Source organism: Rousettus aegyptiacus, unplaced genomic scaffold (assembly GCF_014176215.1).
Source record: "Rousettus aegyptiacus isolate mRouAeg1 unplaced genomic scaffold, mRouAeg1.p scaffold_m13_p_12, whole genome shotgun sequence".
Classification (NCBI taxonomy): Eukaryota; Metazoa; Chordata; class Mammalia; order Chiroptera; family Pteropodidae; genus Rousettus; species Rousettus aegyptiacus.
In genome coordinates this window covers 58,309,934-58,322,541 of record NW_023416287.1, presented here as the reverse complement: position 1 = coordinate 58,322,541, position 12,608 = coordinate 58,309,934, and the positions used below count along the sequence as shown (strand labels likewise).

The following is a 12,608-nucleotide window of genomic DNA, read 5'->3' as shown; positions in this document are numbered from 1 at the left end:
TATAGCCTTGTATACTACTGTTAAACTAATATACCTTAAATATTACTTTGTACAGAAAAAGTTTAAAGTTTTCTTTTTCTCAACTGAATCAAGTCTCAATTCTCTGCTTGGCTTTCAGAGACCTTCATATCAGCCCCTCTGACAAAGTTTTTAATAGTATCCTCTCCATTGCAATTGCCAAACCTTGTCTATTGTTACCTCACCCTCCCTTCTATCCTCACTGTTCACCTTACTTCAGTCCCGTTCTTCTCACCGATAGACGACTGCAGGAACTTAGTTCATTTTCCTGACTCCAGACATTTCCCTTCTGCCCATCCTGCTTCCTGCCGACAGAACTCTCTCCTTAAAGCAGCACTTTGATAATGTCAGTTCTCTGCTCAAAGCCTTTTCATCTTCTGTATTTCCTATCTCAATAAGTCACCTCTATATGCCAGTTGTCTGTACCAGAAATTTGGATGCTATCTTTAGTCTTCGTTGTCCCTCACCCCTCTCATGCAATCAATCATCAAGTTCTTTCTATTCTGTCATCTAAATATTTTTTGACTCAGTTAACTAATAATTTTCCCTATCTTCAGAGTTCACACCACTACTGTCTCTTGAGTGGACTACTGCAACGACCTCCTATTCCTGCAGCAGCCTTCTAACTGATGTTCTTGCTGCTAACATTACTATCTTTCAACCCAGTCTCTAACTAGCCACCAGACTTATTTCCTCCTGTGATAGAAATCTAAAACCGTGACTCTCCTGCTTCAAACTCTTTTGGGTTTTAATTCCATGGCTTTGAAGATGAATCTCAAACTCTATGACACAGTGTAAAGTTCCCTTCATGATATGACTTCTATTTACCTCTACAGTCTTTTCTTTTTTTTTAGAGAGAGATTAATGACTTTATTCACAATCAAATTTTCAGAAAACGTATTTCCCCGAAACTCATTTATTTATTTTTAATTCTTTATTTTTTAAATTTTAATTAGTTTCAAGTATACAGTACATTGGTTATACATCTATATAGTTAGTAAAATGATCCCTCAATTGCTCCCTCCCTCCCCTGACCCTCCACCTAGCCAATGTATTAATGCCATCTGCATTCCCTATGCCATGCTCCACATCCCTGTGACCATCCATCAGCTACTAATTTGTACTTCTTTAACCTTTCATTTCATTCTTCCCCTCCTCTCCTCTGTCTGTCACCAAATTGTCCACTATATTTGCAAGCCTGTTTTTGATAAGTTTGTTATTTTTATTCCTTAAATTCTGCATGTAAGTGAAATCATACAGTGATTATCTTTCTCTGTCTGACTTCAATACCTTCTGGGTTCATCACGGCAATATCTTTTTCCATTCCTTTCCTTTTCATATGCAGGGGTCTTGTTTTCTTATCCTTTTAGCCACTCCATTCCTTGGTTGGAGCACTTAACTCTTTTCCATTTAAGATACTTATTGATAGGAATGTAGTTACTATTCTTTATTTCTGTTTTTGATACATATTTTTTCTTCTTAAAGAAATCTCTCCAATATTTCCTGTAATTCTGGCTTGGTGGTGATAAATTCCTTTAGTTTATTTTTGTCTGGGAAGCCCTTTGTCTGTCCTTCAACTCTAAATGAAAGTTTTGCTGGATAAATTATTCTCAGTTGTAGATCCTGGGTCTTCATCCTGTCGAATATCTTTTGCCAAGCCCTCTGTCTTGCATAGTCTCTCCTGAGAAGTCAGCTGCCAGTCATATGGGTGTTCCCTTATATGTAATTTTTTTTTCTCCTGCTGCTTTTAAAATTCTTTCTTTGTATTTAACCTTTGGCATTTTAATTATGATGCACCTTGGTGTGGGCCTCTTTGGAGTCTTTGAGCTTCCCGGGGTTTTATGTCCATTTCCTTCACCAGGTTAGGGAAGTTTTCCATTATTATTTCTTCAAACAGCTGTTCAACATCTTGATTTTCTTCACTTATGCCAATCGGATGAATATTTGGAGCCTTCATAGTGTCCCATATCCTCCTTAAATCATCTGTAGTCTTGGCATCTTTTTTCTTGCCATTCTGTTTGAGTGTCTTGATTGGCTTTCCTGTCATCTAGACAGGGCATATGAGCCTCTTCTTTATTCACTTTGTTTGTTCCTTTGTTTATTCCATTTAATGTACTACTCGTCTCAGATAATGTGTTCTTCATTTCAGACTGGTTCCCTTTTAAAATCTCCATTTTCATTTTTATGTTTTTTACCTCTTTGTTGAAATTCTCACTGAATTTATCTACATGTTCCAAAAGTTCACTGAGCATCTTTATATCTAGTGTTTTGAACTCTGTATCTGTTGCATTACTTGACTCCATTATATCTGGATCTTTGTCCTGTTCTGTCATATGGATTCTGCTTCTTTGTCTTCCCACTTTGGCTGCCTCACCATGTCTGTTTCTATGTACTAAGCAAAGCTCCTAAGTCTCCCAGTCTTATTAGTGTGGATTTGTGAAGTAGATGTCCAGTGTCACAGTCCTGAGAGGGGTTCAGCTGCAGGCCAAATTTAGCCCAAGCCTCTACCCCTCAAGAGCCACCTGTTAAGATTCAGCAAGCAATCCATAGATGCTGTGCTTATAGTTGCCTCAAAAGGCCATTCTAGAAACCAAGGCCAGCTGCCTCTAGTGTGAGTCTAGGTGCTGCTCGGCTAAGAGCACCTGACTCACTGAGAATATTCTTGGATGTGGCTTGGTGGGGCCTGAGTTGGGGGATTCCTCTGGGCAGAGTGACCTCTGTTATCCAGTTTGGTGACATCACAGCTCTGGCGGTGCTGTGTCCAGTGCCCTGGGAGTGGGGAGGGCTCAACAGGGAACAATGGATACCTCTGGCACTTCTGTACCGCACGAGTCTCGCCTTGGCCCTCATTCTGACAATATCTCCCTGTAGTCCCTCAGGCAACTGCGCGCCGTCAAACGGGCACTGGTGCTCAGAGCGAGCAGGTCCGTTGCCACAAAAATTTGCTCGTGGAAGCGGCCCCTTTAAGACGCTTCTGTTGCTCCCACTGCTGCAGTCTCCATCTCAGTCACTTGGGACCAGGCAGCCTAGCATCCTCGCCCCGTCCTACCTTCTGCCGTCGCAGGGTGGTTTCTTGGATTTCTCCATAGTCAAATGGCTTGTTCCTCTATATCCCAGGTGATTTTTCCTTGCTGCTGCTCCTTGTTTTCGTCACAACTTTGATTTGGTTGCCAGGGGAATGAGCAGAGCCTCTATCATCTATGCTATTTTTTCTCCTCCCTCCAGACTTATCTCTTTTTTAAAAAAATTTTTTTTTATTTTTTAGGCGAGGCCATCCTTGGTTGACCTCATAGATTGCAAGGACCTTGTCTGCTTACAATCCCTTATTTTTTAAGCCTACAGCACCTGGTTTTCCTAGGTGGTCTCCCATCCAAGTACTAACCGGGCCTGACCCTGCTTAGCTTCCAAGATCAGATGGCATCGGGCTTGTTCAGGGTGGCATGGCTATAGACTCAGTCTTATCTCTTCGCTCCAACTCCAGAAGCCTGTTCTGCAGCTATGTCCCAGGCTTATTGAACTATTTTTGCTTCACACAATGAGGAACATGAACCTTCATCTACAGTCCTTCTTGCTTGTCACTCCTTCTACTTGGAATGTTCTTTCCTCATACCTCCTTGCTCCTACACATTGTTTTGGACTCAGCTTCCTTGATGGCAATTAATATGTCTTCCTTTATCTTTGTGTTGCCAGCACCCAGTACAGTGCTTGGCATCTGGCGAGCTTTTTATTCATAAAAGTTACATAAACCATTCGTGGTCATATAGCTGGTCAAGTGGCAGAGGGCTAGCTTTCTTATTCTGAATTTTGTGTACAATTTGGTTTACTATACTGCCTTGCACCTTGGATAAAAAAATCTTAGAACTCTTTTTAAATCCTAGTCCATTCATTAATGCAATAATATTTATTGATTGATTTCCATGGATGTGAGACTATTCCATGATATGATTGTTGTCTGTCCCATGAGCTAGACCCAGGCCAGAAAGGGAAAATTGCTTAGTGCAATCCCCTCTTCGAGAATGCCTGATCATAATTGATGTTCATTCTAACATATAACAGCACCCCTCCCTTGCCCCCTGCTACTTGCTGTTTCCTGGAACAGGTTGTTGTCCTGAACTGCTCAAGCTTGTATATTATTTTGGTACCTGCTAGCATTCATGTACTAGTACCCATGACTAGTCCCCCTATTTTTATTCTGTATAATTCTATGACACCTATCAAATGGTGCAGAGGATATCCACGTTACCTTGCAGTTGCCCAAGATATACCTTATATGTAAGTTTCCCTTAATAGTCTCTGTTAATCGCCAGACTGGAGTGGCCTAACTCTGGGGTTGCCTTGCCCTCCACTTACTGTGAAAGATTTTCAGTATCAGGACTTTTCCCTGAGTCTGCGTGTATTAATAATTTCCTAAAATGTACCATGTATTGTGCTAAATAAAGGAAGTACACTGGCGAACGAGGCATTGCCTGCCTTCAATAAAGTTCTGGTGAACATTTATGTCTTTCTATGAAAGACATAGAAAAATAAGAAGGCATTTGTAGCGGAGTGTGATAAATGTTATCACAAGGCTTTGTGATGCTACATCCCAAAGCAATTAAAAAACACACTAGAATTTTAAGCAAAATAATTATTTCATCAGATTTAAAATTTGGAAACATCCTCTGACTACAAAGTAAAGAATAGATTAGAGTTAGGTTGCTGTGAGAGGAAGGGGAGCATAAGAGAACAGGTAGGATGGGGAAAAATGGAGAAAAAGAAACAAGAGTGCTTGCTACTGAGAAAGAGAATATAGAAGGGTAACAGGTTGTAGGGAGGGGATTAGGAATCTCCCTTTTAGTTGTATTTAGTATGACTTACAAATTTGTGAGACATGAGCATACAGAGGGTAAGCCATGGCAGCACATGACCTCACACAAGAAGGGTACAAGGAGGATTAAAGTTTAATACAGAACTTGCAACATTTAAGGAAAAGGTCAAAGACAAGGAGCTCAGGAAATTAAAGGAAGAGAGTATTCTAAGGATGAGGGAAGGGGTCACTGGTGTTGAATGCTGCCAAAAGGTCAAATAAAATTAGGACTTGTGAGGGTTCATTGGATTTTGCAATAAAGAGGTCTTTGGTGTCCTCAGAGGGACCAATCTTAGTGGAACAGTGATACCAGAGGCCAGAGAGAGAGAAAGAGAGAGAAAGAAAATTGATGGAGTGAGGTAAGGAGGGATCTTGAATACGGGTAGAGGTTCTGGCCCTAGACTAGAGGGGGTACATCTATTACTTTAACAGAAAAGGAAAAGTAGGAAAGGACATGAATGCAATTAAGCTTATCAGTTTAGTGGGATAAGGTCTGAAGGCTTCTCATCTAATGGATTTTATTTTCTTGGTAACAGGAGGTGAAGTCTGTTGAGAGTGTGCAAGGGAGCTGGTAGGGTAAGGGATTTAAAAAGAGTGAGGAGTAGGAACCAAAGATCAGTCTTAGCCCCTTTTATTCTCACTCTATTTTTATTTCCCTTCAAGGGATCGCCTGCAAGGCTCACGGCTTCAAGTCACCTCTACACTGATGATCACAAATTTTTAGCTCTAGTCTAACCTCATCTTTGAGCTCTCAACCACCCATCTCCTACAGTTGAGTGTGAAAGACTCCTTCAACTACCTACCCCTTATACTATAGTTCAGAATTTATAGGGAAGGATATAAGATGGTTGGGCAATTTTGAGAATTCAGTCAATATTTAGTTTCATGCATTTGCAGTATAGTCTACTCTGTGCAAGACCCTATGCTAACTTTTATGTCCACTCATCACCTCCCTTTGTCAGTTTTTTCCATAAATTTTCATCTGCTGAACATGTCTTTCCCCAAACATTTCCATGTGTTCAAATCCCATCCAACTTAATGAAACTTTAAAAGTCATTTTTTTTTTTTTCGGCAAAACGATCACTAATAGCCACAGCTGGAAAACAAAACTAAACAAAACAAAGCAAACCTTTCTCTTTTTTATTTCTTCTTTATGTAAATTTTTCCAATGGTTCTTATTATTTTCTATCTCTTAATATACCTGCTGATTTACAAGTTTTTATTGTCTTAGTGGATTACTGGGTCCTTAAGGTCTTAAAAGTAAGGCTGTTATCAGATTCTTTAATCTCTCGGCCTAAAACAGTGCCTTGCACATGTATTCAAATACAAAATCATGTTCTTTACTAAGTTAATATATATTTACTGACTAATGAATGATAAATACTCTGCTCTGCTATGTCTTTACGTGTCATTATTCCAATCTTCTTTCCATTGCTAAGCCTATAAAATGTCACAGATATTTGTGTATGACTTGTAAATCTGTTTCTACCTCTAAGGTCTTAAAGTATATCCTCACATTTTCATTTTCTTACTGCATGTGTCAAATTTATTATATTGAAGGTATTCATTTCCCATTTCTTGGTGTTTCCTATCTAAAGCTGAGGCTAAGTGGGAGTTCTGGTCAAGAAGGTAGAGTAGGTAAACACTTCTTGCCTCCTTTCATGAACACATCGAAATTACAACTGAACTACAGAAAAACCATCATGGAAAATCACCTGAGGCCTAGCTGAACAGAAGTCTTATAACTAAGGATGTACAGAGGAAGCCATTGGGGGCTGGTAGGAGGAGCAGACATGTAGAAAGGGCTAGTCCCACACCCGCATGTGGTGGTTAAAAATAGGCAGTGATATCTTGGTTGTGGAGGTTCCCACTGGGGAGTAAGGAGTCCCAGCCTTACACCGGCCTCTCCAGCCCAGGGTCCCAGCTCCAGGAAAAGGAGTCTTCAAAACTTCCAGCTGTAAAAACTAAGGGAGATTATGAGTGAGCAAGTTGGAGTCACAGATGTTCCTCTTAAAGGGCCTGCACACAGACTTACTCACTGATGGACTCACTTGCATGGGGCTCCAGTGCTGGGGTGGCAGCTCCAGGGTCGTGAGGGACATACGGGGAGAAGCTGAGTTGTCTGGGTTCAGGGCAAGGACTACAGGGACAGGTTTCTCCCAGACAGAGGTGCCAACAGAAGCCACTGTTCCTTCGTTGAGGCTTCCCTGCCCCCAGTGTACAGATGCAGGCAGATGCCATATCTGAGTCTCCATCAACCTAGTTGACACTGTTAGCCCTGCCCTGGTGATTCTCTGAAACCCTACCCCGCCCAGCTTGTGGGCCCAGCCAAGTTGCTTCCAGCAGTTTTTCCATACAAAAAGCCTCTCTTGGCTCATACTGCAGACTTCCCTAAAATCTCTCAAAACTCAAACAAGCAGCATCTGGCCTTGGAATGCCTTGTACATCTCGCTAAGTAGTCCCAAGCCTGGCACTAGTGGCCACCAGCCTTGGTTCACAGCTTGGCCTCTCCCAAGTACCTCCAAGCCCAACACAAGTAGCAACCACTTACAGGTCACTTTGTAGCTCATACCAAGTGTCCCTGGGCAGGGCACAGGCAACAGTTGACTTTAGCCTACAATAGAGCCTATTCTATAGGTCCCAGAACAAATATACCTGGTGGTCAGCTTCAGACCATACCAGAGCACCATCCAACCACCTTTACAAATGACACACCCAAATAGCAGACTGGGCAGTCGCCAGAGCCCAACTAAAGCAAATGCTGCTCTGTAGGGTCAGCCCCTATACAACAGCTCCTCTACTGTAGTCAGGCCAGTCCTCATAACCAATCAACCTGAGGACCAATCTCTTCTATTGCAAATAGCAACCAAGACTTAACTACAACAGGAGGTCACATACAATCCAAACAAGGGACACACCTGGAGCAGTCAGCACAAGTGACCAGGGAGACTGTACCAATGGGCCCCACAGGACATATACCACTTTAGACCACTCTATTAAGATCAGAAGATACAGCAACCTACCTAATATATAGAAACAAAAACAGGGAGGCAGTCAAAATGGGGAAACAAAGAAATGTGTCCCAAATGAAAGAACAGAACAAATCAGAAGAAGAGCTACATAAAATAAAGACAAGCAATCTGCCAGGTGCAGAATTCAAAACACTGGTTTAAAGGTAAGAACTTCAACAAAGAGATAGGAAACATAAAAAGTGAGATAGAAAACATAAAAAAGAACCTGTCAGAAATGAATGATACAATAACCAAAATGAAGAATACATAGAGGAAATCAACAGCAGACTACATGAAGTAGAAGATCAAATCAGCAATTTGGAAAATAAAGTAGCAGAAAACGCCCAATCAGAACAGCAAAAAGAAAAAATTCAAAATAATGAGAACAGTTTAAGGGAACTCTGGGCCAACATCAAGCATACCAACATTTGCATCACAGAGTACCAGAAGGAGAAGAGAGAGAGCAAGGAATTGAAAATCTATTTGAAGAATAATGATGGAAAACTTCCCTAACCTGCTGAAGGAAATGGACATACCTGGAACTAGTATAACATTGTATGCCAACTGTAATTTAAAAATAAAAAATTATTAAAAAAAATAAAGCTGAGGCTAATACTACCATTTCTAAATGTCTTCTCTAACAACTGACTGTTGTTAGCTTTTATTGTATACTTTGCCTTTCAATTAGATTATAAATTTCATGGGGCCAATAATTTGCATATAAATATATCACTTTTTTTTGCGCTGCACTCCCACCCTCCTTTCTCCAATCTCTCTCTGCTCTCTAATTCTCTTTTGGTTAAGAAAAGTAGCTACCATCAGAGGGCAGTAGAGAGGACAGATTATAATTTTAGAAGGAAAAAAAGCCATAGGTGTAGCACAGTTGATTTCTCTACTTTCTTTAGCTTCATAGCAACTGATGTGACTTGCTTAATTCTGGGTGCTACGTATTAAGAAAGAAAAGTACCAACTGTGTGTCAGAATGCCAGGACAAGTTGGAACTGACGACAGATTGGAGCATCTGGGAACATAAGGAAACTAAAATCAAGGCGGCTCATGCTAGTTGCCTTTAACTTTTTAGAAGAATAGACTATGAAGAAGTAGTTAAACTTTATATTGAAGACTAACAGGTAAGAGGTGTGTGGAGCCAGCATTTGCGTCAGTAAGAGGAACCTCTAACGGTGATGATGTTGAGGCAGGTGGGGGGAAGTGGTTTGAGTTTGAAGGGGAGGAAAACTTTTTCCCTTTTTCTTTCTAGGTTCTTTGGCTTATCTAATAATTAGATTGACATAAGACAGATTAACAAGAGAATAATAAATTTTGTACATATCAGAGCCCTATAAAAATACGAGCTTTTCCCAGTGGTCAGGTTATTGAGATTTATATATCATCCTGAGTTAAGAAGCGGGTTAGAGCTGGGGCTTCAAAGGGGAGGAAGACAATTCATAGGAAAATGAGAAAAAGAAACGTTTGGTAAACAAGGTCTGCTAGGCCATACAGATAAATCTTTCTGATATAAAAAGTTACCTCAATAGCTCTCTTCCTGGTGCAGGCCCCCTATCTAAATTATTTTAGGCAGCTAAGGGGGAGGCAAAAAGTTCTTCCTCAGTCTACTGGGCCCCAATTATTTTCAGCTCAAAACGATTTACATGCCAAAGCGGTGCCACTCTAGGGTGGCTTGTACTGCTCCCCCTCAGGCTGGACTGTGAAGCAGCGATCTGCCAGTCTAGGAATTTCCCAGTCTCAGGCTGGAGAAATACCTCTTTAGAATATGGTAGAGAACAATCTGGCTTTAGGTTTGAACTAGATGATTTCTGATGACTGTTTCAAATTTAAGATCCGGGAGTCTGTGACTTGCTCCATACTTTCGATTCAGGCCTAAAGACTGGCCCATCAATCTCCTTGCTTAGATTTTTTGACTTCAGTAAATGAACTAATATCTTATGCTGTGCAACTCAAGAGTGGGGCCTTTGACCTGACCATGTCAGGTGTTGATAGGTGACTCAGGAATAGATAGTGGAGGAGGCTAGTAGAGGTCTGGAAAAGAGGTGTATTTTAGGAGGCTCAGAAGAGCAAACAGCAGTACAGATCCTGAAGGAAGAGGTGGCTATTGAAGAAATGGTGATATTGACATGGTTGTTTGTTAGAGATTAAGAATAAGAGAGCTGAGAGGAAGAAAGGGGTAGTAGTGGTATGTTAGGCTCTCTCTGAGTTTAAGAAGCAGAGAAACACTCAGGTTATATCAGTTAAAGAGTAGGAACTTATTTCAACAATACAGAGAGATAAAAGCAGCAACATCTGTATTTTTCTGAAAGGTTGTTGAAGATAATGCTGCAGGCACCAGTTATCACCCTCTTAGCACGGATCCTCACCGTTTTCTCTCCACTCTAGTGTTTCCACGCTGAGGTCTTAATCATTCTCTCTCTGCTCTTGTTTCTGCTCTTCCTGATCAGCTTTTTTCTATTCTCCTTGCTGCCCTATGGTTTCTGCTTTCTGTCTGCCTTCTCTTCCCTCTATATACCACTTTTCATCTACCCTGGCTGCAGAATATACTTTTTATACTTCCTATTCCCAGAGAGAATCTAGGTGGTTTAATGCTACTCAGTAGAGAGATTTTCTGTTGGGCAAAGAAGATCTTCCAGGCCTTTGGTAAACCTAATAGAAAGGTGCCATTTAGTTAGGTCCTGACTATACTACACCTTCTGTTGAGCCCAGACTAATAGGTTGCAAAAGGAACTCTCAAAAGGACGCTATGGACAGGGCAGTTTTCCTGGGGCTTCTAAGAAAGGATAGTACAACTGTCGGACACAATGATTGACTAGGTAATTATGGATGGAAAAGCAGGGTATGTTCATTCATGATGAATAAAACTAAGGGCTAAAGGTAGACCTGAAAATATTGCCCAAATTGCTCTTATCTTATGGGAATGAAGAGCTTGATTGAAAGACAAAAAAAGAGAAAAGAAAAGAAAAAGAAAAAGGCTATAATGGGTATTTTTGTGATTGTGGCTGCCTATTATTCATCGCCCCTTCTTCTGTTAATAGCACCAGGATAGTGTGTGTGTGTGTGTGTGTGTGTGTGTGTGTGTGTGTGTGTGTAGGTGGAGAGCTACCTCTCCTTTGGAAGACAGTTTTGTGGGATTATTAGTCAACCTGCCCTGTCCTATAAACCAAAAAGTCTCTCCCTCCCTCTTTTCTTCTCTCTCTCTACTCTTCTGCGTCTTCTGAAGAAAGATAAAAGGATAAGAAAACAAGAATAATTGAAGCTTATTCTTTCCCAGTGGTAGCACCCTTGAAAAACTGTAGACTAGCTCCTTCTACCCAGATTCCAGGAAGAATCCTTTTCCCTGCCTTGCCAGGCCAGATTTTCAGCTGTTTTCTTTGATCCTGTGCAATACATTCCCTATTTGCTTAAGTTAGCCAATGTGAATACTTGCAACCAGGGAACTGTAGATATAGGGGACCTCTCTAAATTTTTTATGTGGGGACCCAGCAAAATCAATCATTGATAGAAGGCAGTTGTTTGGATATCTGTGTGTCATACTCCTAAGAAAAGAGAGATAAGCACAGAATTAAATGCATATAAAAATAATTTAATATGTGAAAATATACCAACTCATTTATTTCAGTTATTAAATAAACTGAGTGTAATGGCATAAATGACAAAAAGAATTAGACAGTTTTTAAGAGAGAAAAATCCCCCAATGACCTCATAGCCCTGGTTTGGAATTAATAACAACTACAAAGTGTTAATGTGTAGGTGTAGGGATGGTTAATTCCCCCCTACTCAACAATTTATCTGGATTTGCTTGATGACATCTGACCTACTTTTCAGCATTACAGGCAGTAATTACCCAAAGTCTCAGTCCATAAAATCCTCCTTTTAATAAGATTTAACAAGCCTTTAGTGTGCTCCCAGAGCACTTCAAAGTCACACTGGCACCAGGGGAGTGTTTTTAAAACATGCAATGCACGAAGTGCATTCTGGGGTGTTTCAGGCTTAAGATGAAACTACAGGGGCACAAACATCAGGTACTGTAATCTGAAGAGAATCATATTCTGGAGGGAATTGTTGGGATGTGGGGAGGGGATAGTGGTAGAGAACTGTGGGCTCCTAAGTTTCCTAAAACAAGCAAACAAAAGAATCCTAGGCAAATCCAGTCTGAACCAGGCAATGGGCAATTCTGGAGAAGTGTATTGTGGTGTAAAGTTAATTAGACCATGGTTAATTTTTGAATTGGGTCAGTCAGGCATGGGAATGATAGGGCAAAGGGTTAGTTACTCTCAAATCCCTTTTCCATCCATCCAGAGTTTCCATTGCTACCCCTACTTACACATGGATTGTAGATAGGGATGACATCGTTACTTTAACATGCTCCAACTGCAAAGTTAAAATATCTACATGCTCATAAGCTCAGAGAAGAGTTTAGAGAAAATATTTATTGTTTCCAGAGATTCTATATCTGCAGTGACATGATTGGGACCATACAGTAATTACTTTGTTGTTCTAGAACAGCATTCTCCAATATGGAAGCTACTATCTTCGTGTGGTTATTTTAAAGTAAAATTAATTAAAATTAAATAAAATTAAAAATTCAAATTTTTAGTCACACTAGTCAAATTTCAAGAGCTCAGGAGGCACATATGGCTAGTGACTACTGTAAGGGACAAATAGAATTCTAGACCATTTTAGTCTTTGCAGAAATTTCCATTGGATAGGAGTGTTCTATGATA

At 40.5% G+C, this 12,608-nt stretch overlaps 1 pseudogene; it reads right to left on the bottom strand.

Annotated features, from left to right (window-relative positions):
* Window positions 1–3,351: 3,351 nt before the first annotated feature.
* Window positions 3,352–3,470, bottom strand: LOC118610201 (annotated as a pseudogene).
* Between the last annotated feature and the right edge of the window lie 9,138 nt (window positions 3,471–12,608).